An 18,525-nucleotide genomic window follows, 5' to 3' on the forward strand; every position below is an offset into this window, starting at 1 on the left:
CTTTTCTTTCTTCCAGAAGTCTTTTAAAAATTCTATTTCATGGTTATCAAAGGCTGGGTAGAGGGGAGATGGATGGAGAAAGAGAGATGTTGATTAAAGTGTACAAAATGTCGGTTAGACAGGAGAAATCCAGCTGTAGTGATCTATCACACAGAATGGTAACTATAATAAATAAAAATGCCTTTTCTATTTCAAAATTATTAAATAGTAGACCTTAAATATTTTCTCCATAAAAAAAAATGATTTGTAAGGTCCTGGATTTGTTAATTAGCTTGATTTAATCATCTCACAATGTTATATCAAAACATTGCATCAAAATTATTGATGGCAATGGGAGGCAGACAGGTGCCTAGGCAGAAAAGTGTGTGTCCCCAGTGAAACACCACCTTCAAGCCAGGGACAGCCTGAAGCTGGGAGACTGGGCTGCCCATTCCAGGTGAAGTCCAGCACCGATAGTGAGAATTTCCTTTATGCCTTTGGGACAATCAAGTGGGGCTTCTTCCGGGTCCTCCCATGAACCAATCAGCACACACTTCCTCCTGCTCATGGACCAATCGGCATGCACTTCCTCTGAACCTGTTAAAAACCCCAAATTCAGACACTTGTCCGGACGACCTGCCTGCCAATGGGAGCTATCTGCTTCAGGTTTCTTCTAGGCTGAGAACTGTTTGGTCAGTCAGTAAAGTTCATTTCTGCTTTGCTCACCCTCCAGTTGTCCGCATAACCTCATTTTCCCTGGACGTGAGGTAAGAACTTGAGACTCCCCCAGACGAGGAGCTGTAACACATCCATGGCCAGCTCTCTGTGCTGGCAGGAGCCAAAGGGGTTATAACACCAAAGCCCTCCATCTCTGCTAGTGCCACGTGACTACTACACATGAGGCAAAGCAGAGGCAGGGCTAGGCCAGCCCAAGAGATGAAGGCAGCAGGTGAGGAGAAAGAGAGAAGAGCTGTGGCCCTTCTGGGAGTCGATACTTTGGGGATTCCTGAGCCAGGGCTCTGACATGCTGTAACACCCTCTTTGGGTATCTGTGGTTCTTGGTGTCTCTGAGCTTTTGGGAACCAACAAGTTCCCCTTATCCAGACACTGGTGCCCACAGTGGAAGACACTTGTGGTATGTCTGAACCAGCTGCAGCCTTGCACAGAGCTGGTACCTGTGCTTGTGCCTGGACCTTCCCGCACTGCTGCAGCAGCCGTTGTGCCTGGCTGTGTGTAGTGGCTGAAACCAGAGCTCACTCACTCACACGCCCTTTGCCACTCTGTGCCTGGCTCACCCTTGGCAAGCATGGGATCTGGGCCAGTAGTGCAAGTCGAGCTCAGCCTGCTCGGCTGAGTGGGTGAATTAGCCCAGTGGCCCGAGCAAAACTCAAGCAGAGGTGCCTCCAGCCACAGAAGTTTCTGGCTGGTAAAGTGACACCCTAAGGATCCTGTGACATTATTATTTGTCAATTAAAACAAACTTTTTAAAATTGAAAATCATTCTGTTGCACTCATTAATTATGTACATGGATTTATTTGGGATAGGAAGACATAAAAAGCAGTTTCATTTATATGGATCACCATGGTACAGAATGAAGACAGAGGTTATTGAGATAATGCAAGTTTTCTAAAAATTTGCAGAAATGTTAGGAATGGCTTTGGACCGTTTAAGAGTTTTCTTATTTCCTTTGGCTGTCATTTGGATTATTGGGTAGCTACACAGTTAATTAAAGCTTCTTATGACAAATTAGATGCATATAAAAATACACACATTTACTTTATAGGGAAATGGAATTTACATAAGTAGGTAATTTATTTATAGGTAATTTGACCCTTTTCTCCAGATGCATTGAAGATTTTTTATTTAGTGTTGACGTTGGATAATCTGATGACTATATACCTTGGGAATGTTTGTCTTGTATAGTATCTAGCAGTTGTTCTCTGAACTCCTTGTATATGGATGTCTACCTCTCTAGAGATATTAGAGAAGTTTTCTTCAATTATTTTCTTAAATATTTTTCCAGGTGGCTTAACTTTGTTTTCTTCTCTATCAGGAACGCCTATATATTGTCATTTTTTTGGTTTTGTTTTGTTTTGTTGGTTTTGTTTTGTCTTGTTTTATATAATCCCACATTTCTTGAAGGCTTCGTTCATTTTGAAAGATTATTTTCTTTCTTTATTTTTGTTTGATTGGGTTAATTTTAAATACCAACTTTCAGGTTTTGAAATTCTTTCTTCCATTTGGTCTAGATTAGTGCTAAGGCTTTCATCTGTATTTGGAAATTCCTTCAGTGAGCTTTTCATTTTCAGAAGCTCTTTCTCTTTTTTTTTCTTAAAAATATTTATTTTTTCCTTCCTTTCTTGGGGTCCTTTCATGGTTTCTTTGTGTTGATTTTCAACCTTCTCTTGGATTTATATTTTTCATGGTGTCAGAATTCTTATGCTGGTTCCTTCTCATCTAGGAAGATGTCTTTTTTTTCTTCAGGTAATTTTTTTTTTCTCTCTCATATATATCTCCTCCTCCAGGAGGTGTGAGGATAGAGTATGTTGGGTAGGGTCTTTTGGCTTTGCTTCTACAGCCCCATGCACTTCCATCAGCACGTTTTATATTGGCCTGTGCAGTTTGACCCGCACGCCAGTAGGTGGCTGTATGGGTAAAACCAGTTGAGGCACAAGCAGCTAGATATGTATTCGATTTTTGTTTACTGTGAGATGCTGTCTTTGTTTCAGGTGATGGGCTGGTCATTGGAGTGCCCAGTGCCCTGAACTTCCTTGTCAACAGTTGAGGGGGACACAAATGAGCAGAGCTGGATTCCCGGCTTGCCCACGGATACCTCAATGACTAGTACAGAACCAACTCTGAACTGGTCTGGCTAAGGGAACCCTGGTGAGATGCACCAAGGTCTCTGCAGGGGATTGAAGGGCTACACCAGCTGTATGTCCTAGTTAAGCAGGAATGAGATCTGTTTCTCTATCACATCCCTATTCCGGTGCCCATTGCAGTGTTTAGATGCACACTCTTGTCTCTCTGCAGGCCACTGTGTAGCTGAGCACCAAGGAAAATGTCTGTTTCATGGCTCTCTATTGGAGTGAGTGGTTTCCAGATGGAACCTCTTCAATCCTCCTAATACAGACAGCTTTATGGCTCACCTATTCTGCCAAGGGGGAATGCTGCTGCTTTGGGAAAGGGAGGGGCTCCACTTTTAGGCTGATGTGAGTTGTGATGGTGGGCTGCCCAACCTCTGGCCCCTGTTGGTGGTGGTCAGGTGCCAGCAGTGGCGGGCTGGGCTGAGATACTTTCCCAATTCCCATGCCACTAGGTGGCTCACTGGATGGTGTGTACAAGTCTGAAATGGGCTGGACCAGGATCGTGGCAGCCTAGATTTGGGGCACTGACTGTGGTAGGGACGGCTGGGCTGGTTCCCAAGTCACCAGCAGAATTCTCAGGGAGGGATGGGCAGAGGCTCAGGTGATGGGCCTCGTCTGGGGCAGTGGAGAGTGGCAGCTGTGCGGCCCGTGGCTCACTCACACTTCCCTCCCACAGAAGTGGTACTGGCCTTCACTGTTGAGGGTGCACAAAGTTGCCTGGTGTCCCTATGCCCTTCTTGGCCCACGGGCAGCAGGGGCAGAGGCAGCAGTGTCAGATGCTGCCCAGGGCGTATTGGCAGCCTCTAGAAGTTAAACTGCAGCTGTAGTGCTTAGGCAAGGGCAGGGCAAGTGCACTGTGGGTGCACTTGCGGACTCATGGCCAAAGCAGGCAAGCCCCATAGGGGCAGGAATCTGGATCCAGTGCTGTGTGGTCAGTCTGCTCCCTGTGCATTGCACCACGGCTGCAGGTTCTGCGTTAGGCAGCATGAAAGTGTCCTGGCTCCTCATGTCCTCCTGGCTTTTGGGTAGTGCAAAGGTAAACTGAGGCTGCGGCCGAACCGGGAACGAAGACACAAGGCAAATGGCAGTGAGAATAGCCTTTTATTAGGGCTTGCGGGTGAGGTTCCTCGGTCCAAATGCGTGGGCCGAGGCAGTGGCGCTGAGGGAGGAGGGTAGGGGCTTTTTATAGCCTGAGAGGTAGGGAAGCTGGTTGTGCAAACAGGGCCTGGGGGGTCTTGAAACTACTAGGGCAGGAGTTGAGTGAGGGTCATGAGGAAGGGGTCTTTGGAAACTGTCAACGGAAACTGCTGTTTAGGAACTTGTGGAATGCAGGTGAGCTGCAGGTCATGGGGGAGTGTGGTTGCCCAGCCAGAACTCTGACGCATGTAAGTCTGCCGGTGTGTGCAAGGGTGAAAGGAGTCTTTAACAAAAGGCCTGCTAGGCGGGGTAACGCCGCCATGTTGGGTCTAGATTCCTGCCTAACGGGTAGCAAGCGCAAAGGCAGGGGCAGAAGCCATGGTGACAGCGACTGGGAAGGGCCTAAAAGCAACCTCTGGGAGTTGTGCTCTCAGAGCAATGCAAAGCATGGCTGCATTTTCAGGTGGGGGCAGGGTGATTGCGCTGCACCGGGGGGCCTGTCGCTGAAGCAGGCAAATCCTGCCTGAGAGAGCACAGCAGAAGCCTTGCCTTCCCGCTCCTCCATGCCAGGATTGCCGTGTCGGCCTTCGGGGGTGCCTGGAAGTGGCCCACCTCCCTGTTCCTTCCCTGGCCTGCAGGTGGTGGGGGCAGAGGCAGCAGTGGTGGAGGCAACGGAAGGCCTATCTGTGGCCTCTGGATGTTGATCTGAAGCTGCCATGTTCAGATAGTGAAGGGCTGCTGCGCTGGGGGACCTGTGTTGTGGGGGTGGGTACCCATTTGGCTGGACACAGTGGGGCAGGGGATTCTGCCTTGCGTTGTTTGCCTGCTCCTTTATACCATGGCCAGGTGGACGAAGGTGTCCAGCTTTCATTCTTTTTGATCCCCAAGCAGCAGCTGGTGCCAGGTTGCTAGGGGATCAAAAGCCTGCTGGATTCCACGTGGGCTGGAGCAGTACCTCTCCTCAGTCTGATGGACCTCCCTCTTTCAGTTCGGAGAAACTGGGGAATCGGGGACGCTCTCCTGTGACTAGGATTGTAAAGGTCCGTGTTGGAGTTGCAGAACCCCTGGTGTTACCGGAAAGGGATCGAGATCCAAACCCCAAGAGACAGTTCTTGGATCTCATGTAACAAAGAACTCAGGGAAAATCCCTGAAGTTAAAGTAAGTTTATTTAGAAAGTAAAGGAGTAACAAAATGACTACTTTATAGACAAAGCAGCCTGAGGGCTGCTGGTTGCCCATTTTTATGTTTATTTATTGATTACATGCTAAACAAGCGGTGGATTATTCATGCCTCCCCTTTTTAGACCGTATAGGGTAACTTCCTGACGTTGCCATGGCATTTGTAAGCTGCCATGGCACTAATGGTAGTGTAGAAGTGAGGACGACCAGAAGTCATTCTCTGTGCCTTGTTGGTTTTGGTGGGTCTTCGCTGGCCTCTTTATCGCAAACTACTTTGTCAGCAAGGATTTCATGACCTGTATCTTGTGCCAACCTCCTATCTCATCCTGTGACTTAGAATGCCTAACCCATCTGGGAATGCAGACCAGCAGGTCTCAGTCTTATTCTTCTCAGCGTGTATTTACGGTGGAGTTGCTCTGGTTCAAACGCCTCTGACATGGGAATCTCTCACTCACTCATCCTTTCCCCTTATTAGGAAGCCTCTCCTGGCTTCATGTAGCTCCCAGCAGTGCAGTCTGCCCGGCTTCACTCTCTTCCGCTCTTCATGGTTCCTGTTGCTTCTCTGGTGAATTTCAGAGTGCTTTTGTCAAGGATTCCCTTGACGTGTTAGCATTTATTTGCTATTTTAACTCTTCTCTGTGAGACAGGCACCCACTAGCTGCTTCTAGTCAGCCATCATGAACTGGAACCTATTCAGTGCAAATCTGTTCAAGTTGTTTCTCTTGGGTAGGATAAAGAAGGATAGGATAAAGATGGGTAGGATAAAGTTGTTTCTGTTTATCCTACCCTTCACTATGCTTATGTAAAAACCAAAATATTAATATTTTACTTCTTTCATAAGACTTTACTTGATCTGCTTTCTGTCTGTTTCTACAGACTCCTTGCTAATCAGTTTTTCTTTCCCTCTTGACTGATCACTCACATTGACCTTACTTTAGCCCTCCTATATTTTACTTCAGAGATTCCATGAAGGTTGTTTCTCTTTCCTCACTTTGCCAATTGTCTCTTACTTGCCCATTGCCTTTTGGCTGAGATATCATTTTCTTAGGGAAACTTTTCTGATTACCCAGTCTTAGTCATATCCCCCTGATATATGTCCTTATGATTTTTTAAAAAGTTCTTAGCCAGTTAATACTTAAAGAGTTATTTGGTTAATATATGCTTCCAACTTTAATCTCCACGAAGACAAGAAGACATGATTGGTTTGCTCTTCATTTTATGTCCAACATCTGTATCGGGACTCTTCTTGATATTTGTTGAATAGAAGAATCCTAAATAAACAATTGTTATGGCTAGCATAAACTAAATAATTTATATTAACAACTTGTATCTTACAACATATTTATAATATTACAGAAATACTATCAATCATGTGATGAGATAATGGGAAGGAATTGAAGATGTACATTAAGCAAACAGTAACTTGGTATATGGTTTTAACATATAATTTCTTCCTGATCTCTGTGGAGCAAAATTGCACACATTTTCAAAGATAAATGCATTATTATATCTCATTATTAAATAAACAATGTTAATATTTAAATTTTCTTTTAACTATATCTTGATGTCTTATATTAATAAACTTTACATGTAAGATAAAACTGGATTTATGTAACAACTTTTTCTCTTACTAGTTGGTGAGTAGCAAAACCAATGATTCATGACTTCCAAATCTAGGATAGAAAAAGCAATGTCTCTGGGTCCTGGCTATCTTGGGATATTTACCCTTTAGCCTAGCCACCATGCTGTGAGACAGCTAGGTCATAAGGTGAGGTCCCATTAAGGGTTCTGCCGAGGTCTCAGGTGGCACCCAGATTAAACTGAAAAAAAAAATATGAATCAGGAAACCTTTGAGATGACTTAAGCTCCAGCTGCTGTCTGACTGCAACTGCATTAGGAAATGTGAGTGAGAACTGGCTACTTGAGTCTATTTAACCCGCAAACCCACCGAACCATGAAACATAAAATTAATAAATGATTATCACTGGTTAATGCCACTTGATTTGAGGATGGTTAACAGCAGCTTAGTCATTATCAAAGGAAAGGCCAGTGAAATCATAGACATTGCATTACAAACTATCCAAACTATAGTAAATACAGAGAAAAACATAATAACCTCAATAATCAGTGGGGCAATATTAAGTGGTATCATAGAAGTGTAATTAAAGTTCAAGAAAGGGGAGAATAAATATTTGAAATAATAATGGCTAAACAAAGCTATATTCGTCTGTTCTCACACTGCTGATAAAGTCATACCTCAGAATGACCAGTTTACAAAAGAAAGAGGTTTAATGGACATGCAGTTCCACATGGCTGGGGAGGCCTCACAATCATGGTGGAAGGCAAGGAGGAGCAAGTCACATCTTACATGAATGGCAGCAGGCAAAGAGAGAGAAGCAATAGTGGAAACCCCTTATAAAACTATCAGATCTTGTGAGAGTTATTCATTACCACGAGAACAGTATGAGGAAAATGGCCCCATGATTCAATTATCTCCCACCAGGTTCCTCCTACAAGATACAGGAATGATGGGACTACAATTCAAGATGAGATTTGGATGGGGACACAGAGCCAAACCATATCAATAGCCAATTTTGCTTTCAATGACAAATTTACACATCCAAGAAGCTCACCAAATTTGAAGTAGGATTAGCTAATTAATTAATTAAAAACACTTCAAGCACACAGCAAATTTCTGATAACCCACTGATAAAGAGACAAATCTTAAAAGAAACCAGAGTAAGAGAAATCATTATATATGGAGAAACAAGAAAAATAATTACAGCAGATATATTTTCAGAAATTGTGTATGTCCAAGGATATTTTTCACGGTAGTGAAAAACAAAACAAAAGAAAACAAAAGCTTGACAATTTAAAATCAAAAACTAAAAATATATTATAGAAATGATGATAAAACAAGCCCTTTCCAAACAAGCAAAGGCTGAGAGAATTAATTACTAGCAGAACTGCACTACAGGGAAATTTAAAATAAGTTCTTCATGAGGGAAAATGTAAATCTGAATACAGTATATGCAAAGGATTAAAGAGTGTCTGATATGGTAAGTATGTGAGGAGCAGAAAATGCATTTTCCTAATTTTTAAATATCTTTTAAAGATAATTGGCTGTTTAAAGCAATAATAATGTACTGTGGTGTTTATCACATATGTAGAAGGAAAACATGGCAACAAAAGCACATGAAAAGTGGCAAGAAGAAAAAATGCAAGAGTACTGTTTTAAGGTTCTTAGCGAATAGATTATGTGACACATTATTTGAAGATAGGCAGTGATAAATTAAAGATGTATTCACAAATCATGTAATAACCAGTAACAACATAAAAGAAGGTATATAGCCAAAAAGGAAGTTTTAAAAACAACATCAAATCATATAAATAATCAACAAGAAGGCAGAAAAAAAGGGGAAAAGAAGCCATTAAAGAATTTGGACAAATAGAAAACGAGGAACAAGATGTATTGAAACCCAACCGTATCAGCAATTCCAGTAAATGCAAATGCCATAAATATTCCAATTAAGAGGCAAAGATGCTACCATATTAGGTAGATGCATAAGATTTAACTGTATGCTACTTACAAGAAACTCATTTAAAATATAAAGACACATTATAAATAGAAGGATAGAAAACTACCATGCAAATAATAACTTCAACAATTTGAGTACCTATATTAATATCAGCCAGAATAAACCACAATTAAGAAATATCTGAAATAAAGTACAAAGTTTCATAATGATAAGAAAGTCAATTCATCAAGGAAGTATAATCCTAAATATATATTAACCTAATAAAAGAAGTTCAAAATACATGAAGCAAAAGTTGATAGAGCTTAAAAGAAAAAGAGATAAATCTACAATTATAGTTTCTATTTCAACACTCTTAGAGATAGGGCAAGTAGACGGAAAATTATTAAGGATACGTAAGATTCAAGGAGCATTGTCAATCAGCTTTACCTATCGGATGTTTATGGAATATTCCACACTCCAAAAGCAGAACATGCATTTTTTTAGGTGCACAAAGAATTTTAAAAAACATTTATTACATATTCAGGGATATGTAAAAATTTCAATACAGAAGAATATATTATTTAAAGTATATTCTCTAATAAAAGTGAAATAATTGGAATACATAATAAAAATATATTTGAAAAAAATCCCAAATTATGTAGAAGAAGGCACTTTTAAGTAAACCATACATGAATGAAGAAATTATAAAGAAAATGAGGAAATATTTACTATCAAATAAAAATAAAAATAAATACACAACATAGCAAATTTTGTGGGATGCAATTAAAGTTGTAAAGTAGTGTTTCAGAGTGAAATTTATAGATTTCAGTGTTTATATTATAAAATAACTATTTAACTCAGTTGAATAAATAGCTACCTTAAAAACTAGAACCGAAAAAAAAAGATGTTAACCCCAAGGCAAATAGAATGAAATATATAATGTATGACCAAAATTTATAAAATAGAAAATAGAAAAACAGCAGAGAAGAATCAATGATGTTAAAGCTGATATTTCAAAGAAACTCAATGCAACCAATAAATCTACGGGCATACGGATGGATGTGAACAAAAAAGTTTGGGAGAGGGAGAAGAAAAAAGAGATGGAGAGAGGAGGAGGAGGAGAGAGAGAGAGAGAAGGAAGAGAGCTACCATAAATATCTTACTGATGTTTAAAAATAGTAAGGGAATATTATGATTTTATATCAATACATTGAACATATTGAATTAAATATTTAAATGCCTTGAAAGACACAAACTACCAAAGCTTACTCATGAAGAAATAGATAATTTAAATAGCTCTATATTTAGATGATACTACTGCCTTCTTCAAATTCCACCAGAGTATGCTCTTCTAATAATTGACCCCTGTGTGCTCATAGTAAACTGGAAATAATAGATCCCCTTTGAAGTGGAAAGATTCCCACATAACCCCCATCCACAGATATATCTGTCTATTTAGTTTATTTTGATCTACAATTCGCACTTGAAAAATAAAACTACCTTTAATACAATTATTCTTTTGGCAAATCATCGTTTCTTTTCCATTCTAATATTTTCTATAGTGAAGATTTGAAATAACAACCAGTGTGATAAATTATTTTCTTAGGAAATCTAATGTGATCTTGAAATTTCAAACTGTAAATCCATGTTTCAAATAATGTTTTTAAGTTGTATATTTTAAGTGGTATGGGTCTAATTAGTATATAAGGCAGATGGTCTTTTGGCAGTACACCAAAGTTATAATTTAAATAAAGACTTTGTTTGAAAATCCTAGTTTGATCCTATTCTGTTTTCTGTGGCATATGTTTCTTCTGATGGAAGATGAGAATATGTGATAAAGTGAATGATAAATAAGGACATATGGTATACATCTGTCCACTTTTAATGAAGTCCAAGTGTTTAATAATTGTGTGTAAATGCTTCAATTAATCCTAAACTTAGCAGTGTATTCTAGTCCTCATTTTTTTGGTTGTTTCATAATTATGAAGTTATTTTAGTAACTGTTTTCTTCAGTTATTTTTCAATAAAGCTGCTCTCCACATTCTGGTAGACAATACAACAGAGTGTTTCATCTTGAGGACAGCAAAATCAGAAAGCTTGGGTTCATATGCTCCACCCACCAAATCTTTGTTGACCCTGTGTTATTCTTTAAAATGCCACCTTACAATAACTCTTGGTAATATGTTGGTGATTAAATAAAATAATGCATGTTAAGGATATAGCAGAGTACATTTTGACCAATATTAATTAACTATTATTATATTATCATTATAGTTACTATTAATATTCTATCACACAAGGACATCAGTTGTATTTCAAGTAGTTTTTTGGTTCTATTTATTGATAAAAATTGTATATATTTATCATGTACAACATGTTATTTTGAAATAGTTATATATTGTGGAATGATTAAATTGAACTAATTAACATATGCATAGTTTCATAACGTTTTATGGGAAGAACTCATAAAGTTTACTCTCTTAATTAACAATTTGTAAGCAAGCAATATATTGTTATTAATTACAATTATTGTGTTGTACAATAACTCTCTCAAACTTATTCCTCTTGTCTAACTGAAATGTAGTATCCTTTGACCAACATCTCCCCAACTCCCTCATCCCTATCCAGTCCATGGTAACCACTATTCTACTCTCTTCAAGTAGTTCTGTCAAATATTTGTGGTCATTTATCACAAAAACTTGTTAGACATTTGTCCTAGGTTAGAGTGAATCTTTAGTTTTTCATAAGATCAACAGTTCCTAAGTAGCAGTGACTACTGCAGCTTCGCAGTGGCTTGCCAAAATTGCATATATTCAGCCTACCAAAAATAACATGACCAATGGTCTTTAGTTAGTTAATTACATTCACAGACAGCATAAGCCTGATCAGCATGATGTCAGTCAGTTGTGTCAACAGAGGATGACACTAACCTAGAGGGACCAGATGATTGACACCATGAGCTGTGGGTTGTTCCATCACTAAAGAGCCAATTCTAGACTACACTGAAGTGGTTTCATACCTTCTATTCTACCTTAGTGAGTCAAGAGTAAAATTTCTATGCCTCACTAGCACCAGAGAGGTGGATGAGAAATTGTCTCATGGGAGTCTTCTGTAAGAGGCAGTCTCCCACTAAATAGAGAGGTAGCTGAGAAATGTTCCTATGATAGTTCTTCACAAGATTGCCTACCTTGACATGTTTCAGGGAGAACCAAAGCATCTACCAAGAATTAGGTGAGGGTGCAGTAGAGCTTTGCTTCTATGGCTTATATGGAGGCAAATAGGTTGGCACCATGCCATGGCAGATATTCGCTTACATGTCTATGAATATTTTTTTGTTTTTTATATGAAATTAACAATATCTTTAGAAGATTATTTTTAGTTGAAATCTTATCTGTGTTTCAGGTTATTTTATCTCTGCTCCACTGCCACAACCACTACTAAATACATCACCACCACCGCCACCATCACATAAACGTTTATAGCATTCACTACCTTCCAGATACAATTATCAATGCCATTTCATTATTACAACAGACCTATGTGGTTGGTATTTTTAAAACTCTCAAACTATAGGTGAGAAGACTGACACATAAAAGACATTAAGTCATGGTGTATGAATGCCAATATACAGTCTTTCTTTTCAGAAAAAAAAAATATTCTTTTGAGATTCCTCAACTTTGATGAGGCATTAGTTCTACCTCTGGATTAACTGCCTTAAAAGCATATAACCCTGTAATTCACTATCCACACCAACTAGCTAATGGGGGAAGAAAAAACTTATATTTTATATTCGTGGTTTAGAAAAACATGTTACATAGAGGCTTGTCTGATAGGCAGACTGTTCTTTCAGTTCTTTAAATCCATGTGCACGCTATAGTTATTTTTTCACATCTCGCTGAAGACGAGCAGAAACCTTACAACTTACGCTACATTACTTTTTCTTTTCTTACTATTGCTTGTTATGAATTGCACTTGGCCTTTATATTATTGACTTTTTTTGAAATCTCTTATTAAAGAACTCTGTGAAACTCTTTGCTATAATTATGAGTGCTGTTAAGACTATTGCTTATATGTTGTTTTATCATCTTTTCATAAGCATATGAGAGAAATTTCTGCTTCCAAACATAGTTTGCCCTTTTCTGAGTAACTAGTTTATTTCTCCTTCTGCTAATTGTAAATAATGCCATTCAGGCTTTCTACACACTTTTAAGGAAAAATCTGTTCTAGATACTGTTAATAGGTGCCTCGGGATTAAAACAAAACAAGTTATCCTTCTTGCTAATAAATGTGTTGGTTTAACAAAGAAGTCAAGTTAATATAGGTTATTTTTTCTCCAGATTTGTCAAGCCTTTGTTATATATAAACTTGAATCTCCTAAAGTAGAGTATGTGTGTTGAAAATAAAAGTTGGCCTGTCCCAAGTATTTTTCTTCTTAGAGCTTCAGTGAATATCTTTGAAACTGACTTTATTGACCATATTTTTCTTGATAGAAAGGTTAAAATATTTTTTAACCTAACTGCTGCATGATTACTATGTAGCCTTACACATGTTCTAATATTTGACCTAAATTATAGTCAAATATTAGACTATAATTTTTAAAATATTAGACTAAAATATTTCAAATATTAGACTATAATTTAGGTCAAATATTAGAACATGTGTAAGGCTACATAGTAATCATGGCTTCCTATTTTTCTTGTTGCTTTGCTCTGAATTTCTCAAATAATTATTCCCAGCTGCAATTTATTTTTACTTTATATGACGTACTTCAACACCTTAAATTCATTTTTCTAAATAAAAAATAAATGAATGATAATTTAATAAATGCTGAACTGATAATGTTGCTTTAATTATGGAACGTATATTTTTTAGTATTTTATATTCTAATATTATATTTTAATATTATTTATTACTACTTGTAGCCACCTGGAGCTCACAACAGCACAATAATTGTTACATAGTTTTGGGGTTTTATAAGTGGAATTTGATTATCTGGAATATTGTGGAAATTGTTTTAACTTTTAGACTTCACATAAACTGTAGCATTGAGCTGAGTGGAGAAAAAGTATTTTTTTTCTAAATTTTTATATCATAATAAGATTCTGTAACAAGTATGCGTTATTAGGGCAATTGAATTGTCTTAAACATTTTCAACTCCTACCACAAGTTCACAAAATTAGCCTCAGGCACTAAAAAACTTAAAAGTCAGTCTGATGGTGTTTCTTACAAATATTCTTTGAATTTTATGACTTGTCTCCCACATGAGGCGTAATAGTTTCAATGTTCTAATTAGTACTTGTGTATATTGCTATTACTTTGTCTCTTTAATCACATTATTAAGACTGTTATGGAGATTCCTTATAGAATCACACTTTATAATAGTGTTTCTAATTTGAATATGTCCTTTTTTATGTTGTCTGATTCTGAAACATCATAAACTCTTTTTATGGGTCCTTTGATAGTAGTCACTTTCCTTCTTTATGCTTGATTAGAACATACAGTACTAAGTAATAAAGAAATTTCCTGAAGCTTTAGAGTTTTAGCATCAGGGAAAAAAAAATTGAACTTCCTATCTCCTGTATTTTTATGCTAGGACAAATAAAGGTATTTTTGAACCTATACTGTTTTTTGACTACTTTACTGGGATGTATACAAGAAATTCTGCTGAATTGATATTTGCTTATGTGTTTTAAAATTTGAACCTAATTATCATGTACTCTGGTAGTTCTTAAGACTCTCCATGTCCTCTGTAAATCAATTTTTTATAAACCAATGGGTAATATTTTTAAAAGAAATCCTTTGAGTATTACATATTGACATGCAAATAACACAATAGGGGACGTGAAAGCATGATACCCAATGCATCCTACTTCAAGATATTAGATTAGAGTAGTCTCAGTCTTTAATACCATCATTTCCCTTGAAAAGAAGAAGTTGGATAATTAAAAATGGAAAAATTTGGCAAAATATTTGTTAGATGTCTTGACCCATATGAACTCAGAAATCATTTCACGAAACCCTTTCCCGATATAGAGAATTTTAGTCTTAGTGTTAAACCTTCAAATGCATAGCCAATCATCTGGAGCAGGCCTCATACAAACTCCAACATGGACTTATTCTGATATATGCAAGAACATCTTTAAAGTCTTAGGTACATTTTGGTTTAATTTTGACTATCAAGAGCCAAATGATAAAAAATTCTTTCTTTACCATTTAATTTCTTTCTATATTTTAACTTTTCAAATACTTACATTAAAATAATTTTAGGCTGGGCACAGTGGCTCATGCCTGTAATTCCAGCACTTTGGGATGCCGAGGTGGGTGGATCACAAGGTCAGGAGTTTGAGACCAGCCTGGCCAACTTTTGGAAACCCCTTCTCTACTAAAGATACAAAAATTAGCCAGGCATGGTGGTACGTGCCAGTAATCCCAGCTACTAGGGAGGCTGAAGCAGGAGAACCGCCTGAACCTGGGAGGCGGGGGTTGCAGTGAACTGAGACTGTGCCATTGCACTCCAGCTTGGGTGACAGGGTGCGACTGTGTCTCAAGAAAAATAAAAATAACTAATAATAGCAATAATAATAATTTTAACAATAGCTGTGTGACTCCTATTAATAAAAGAGACATTTCTGAAAATCCCACCATCATTACAATCACAATAGACATGCAGATTGATTTTGATGATCATAAATCTTTTAGACTAGTACTTGGTACTGTTTTCTCTCTGCTTCCTTCCATTACTTCGAGTAGAGTTGACATAGGATTGCCAGATTTAGCATATAAATATACGGAACACTCAGTTAAAATTGCATCTCAGAAAAACAGCAAATAACATTTTAGTTATGTCCCAGGAAATATTAGGGACACACTAATACAAAAAATAGGTATTTTTTCATATGCAAATTTAACTGAGCATCTGGTAACCCTAATTTGGCACAGAAAGAGCACAGAATAAATATTAATGGCTTCACTTTTCAAGGTGGAAAAGCGTGAGTGGAGTTAAAGCTGCTGTATAAGTGCTTTCTAGTTTGCCAAGATAGTTAGACTATCCTTGCCACTCTGTTTCCATGTTAGCATATGTAATTGAGAGTATACTCAAAAGTCACTTTAGTCTTAAAACTTGAATCTTAAAATCAGACATTTGAAATCTAAAGCAATAACTTTTATGGCATTCACTTAAATTAAAACAGGAATCATAGAGAGAGTAACAGCCCTGGCCAATGTCAAAAATACTTGATCTCAGCCAGAGACATGCTGAGCTTTAGTTGAGCAAGTGGACTGTGAAGTTATACCTTTGGTATAAGAATGAAAGGCAAGGACCACCAGACCCATAGCATACAGTTGTAGAACAGTCAAGACACAGGTCATCACTAGAGAGCAACTTCGAAAAAGAAAATCCAACCAGTTAACATCAGTAAGAATAAAGAAAACCACCAAGAGCTGTGGTTTGTAAGTGTGATTTTATGTTCATTTAAAGAGGTGAGAAAGTCTATTTTTAAAAAGCAGATCGATGCTATAGTGGAGGAGTTAAAATTACACTTGCCTGGCCACACCACAGGATATACTATTTTAGTGTATCTAGGACAATGTTATTTTTTTTCAGCTTTTTGAAGTATATTTGACAATTTTTTAAAAAAATGTATACATTTAAGTTATCCAAAGTTGTTTTGGTACACATATGCATTTTGAAATAATTACCACAAACTAGTAAACACATTTATTACCTCACATAGTTCCATTTATTTTATTTTATTTTACTTTATTATTATTATCATCATTATTATTTTGGAGATGGCATCTCACTCTGTTGTCCAGGCTGGAGTGTAGTGGCCAGAATACGGCTCACTGCAGCCTTGGCTTCCTGGACTCAATCAATTCTCCTGCCTCAGCCTCCTAAGCATCCGGGACCACAAGCATGCACCATCACTCCCAGCTAATTTTTGTACTTTTTGTACAGACGAGGTCTCACTATATTGCCAAGGCTAGTCTTGAAATACTGGACTAAAGTCATACGCCTGCCTTAGCCTCCCAAAATGTTGAAATTACAAGTGTGAGCCACTGTACCAGGTTACCACTTTTTTCTTTTCTTTTTTCTTTGTTTATTATTTTATTTTATTTTATTTTATTTTGAGACGGAGTTTTGCTCTTGTTGCCCAGGGTGGAGTGCAATGGCGCTATCTCCGCTCACTGCAACCTCCGTCTCCCGGTGCAAGCAATTCTCCTGCCTCAGCCTCCTGAGTAGCTGGGATTACAGGTGCCCACCACCATGCCCAGCTAACTTTTGTATTTTTAGTAGAGATGAGGTTTCGCCATGCTATCCACACTGGTCTTGAACTCCTGACTTCAGGTGATCCATCCACCTCAGCCTCCCGAAGTGCTGGAATTACAGGAGTGAGCCAACGCACTCAGCCCCATTTTTTTTTTTTTTTTGTGATAGGAACACTTAGATTAAGTGTTGGCAAATATAAATATATAATACAGTATTGTTAACTATAATCACATTGCTATACCTTAGATCTCCATGTATTCATTTTGTATACATGAGACATTGTGCCCTTTGATTAACATTTCCCCCATTTCTTCCTTTCCAACTCTGGGTAACTTGTGTTATGAGTTTCACTATATATGAAATGGTGCTCATCACTAATTTTCAGGGAAATGCAAATCAAAACCACATTGAGATATCACCTCACACTTTTAGAAAAACTAGTATGAAAACCTAAAAGATAACACATGTTGGCAAGGATGTGGAAAAAAAGAAACGTTGGCTGCACACCATCAGTGGGAATGTAAATTGGTTGGCCATTATGAAAAGTGGTATTGAAGCTCCTCAAAAAACTAAAAGTAGGACAGCTATCATTTATTAAAGCACCAAAAGGGATTTACTTGTGTAATCATTGTCAAGACCTCTGGAAATATCTGCTCTTTTTAGAATATTTTAATAGCAGTATAATTTTTTGTACATCCCATAAATGTGTAGGATATATATACACACACACATACACATATACATATATATATATATTTAGACACACACACACACAAAATGAGGTAAAGTTTTACTATTTATAATATTTTTCTCCATTTGTAGTTTTAGGAAGAATTTATTTGTATCAGGTCAGGATCTTTCTCCAAGCATTATTCGTAGACAAGAGGGATGAATGAAATATGGTCTGAGTTCTTGCACGTACGCCAATGAGTTTCTTTTACAATGGCAGGTGAATTTTACTTTGACTGTTACAGGGTTTTACATTTCTGACCCTTTCTCTCATTAGTTGATAGATGCTACTCTTATTCTTATTTAGCTTCTAATGTTAGAGAAGAGAACATTAAAGTGTAATGCGATTTCCTTTGTTAGTAAGTTTTTATTTCTGCTTAAGAAGCTGTAAGAAATTCTCTTTATACTTAGATTTCAGGAGTTACAAAAGTTTACATTATAACAACTTTAAAAGTTTCCATGTTGAATTGTGAATATGTATTACCTTACAAATGATCCTTTAGGTAATATTTATGTGCTCAAGCTAGCAAAGAAAATTCTATCTAATCTAAATATACCATAAGTAATTTAGAATAAATGCTCAATGAGAAGAATTAGTGTTCCATGAGAAGGTCAGCCGGACACTGAGAATAGTCCATATATGGTTGTACTTAACATAGGAGATTCACCACTGTCCATTGTTTGAGCCTTGAAGTTGAGAAAATTATTTTGTTATTGACCCAAAGTTGACCCCACATTGGATAATGCTTCAATCTGAAAAGATAAAACAGAATATAAACATTATAATTTACAATAAGTAAAGGAATAAATGGAAACACAAAATCTTGGAATTAGTTTAGCTATCAT

The 18,525-nt window shown here is 37.5% G+C and overlaps 1 long non-coding RNA gene across 1 annotated transcript in view; it reads left to right on the forward strand.

Moving 5' to 3' along the window:
• The first annotated feature begins 614 nt into the window (after positions 1–614).
• The window catches only part of LOC139359216 (uncharacterized), a 65,824-nt gene continuing 47,913 nt past the window's right edge, over positions 615–18,525 (forward strand). Inside the window, exon 1 of the long non-coding RNA XR_011615130.1 lies at positions 615–746. This is a non-coding gene — a long non-coding RNA (uncharacterized lncRNA). The remainder of the gene's footprint in view (positions 747–18,525) is intronic.

Source organism: Macaca nemestrina, chromosome 16 (genome assembly GCF_043159975.1).
Source record: "Macaca nemestrina isolate mMacNem1 chromosome 16, mMacNem.hap1, whole genome shotgun sequence".
Lineage (NCBI taxonomy): Eukaryota > Metazoa > Chordata > Mammalia > Primates > Cercopithecidae > Macaca > Macaca nemestrina.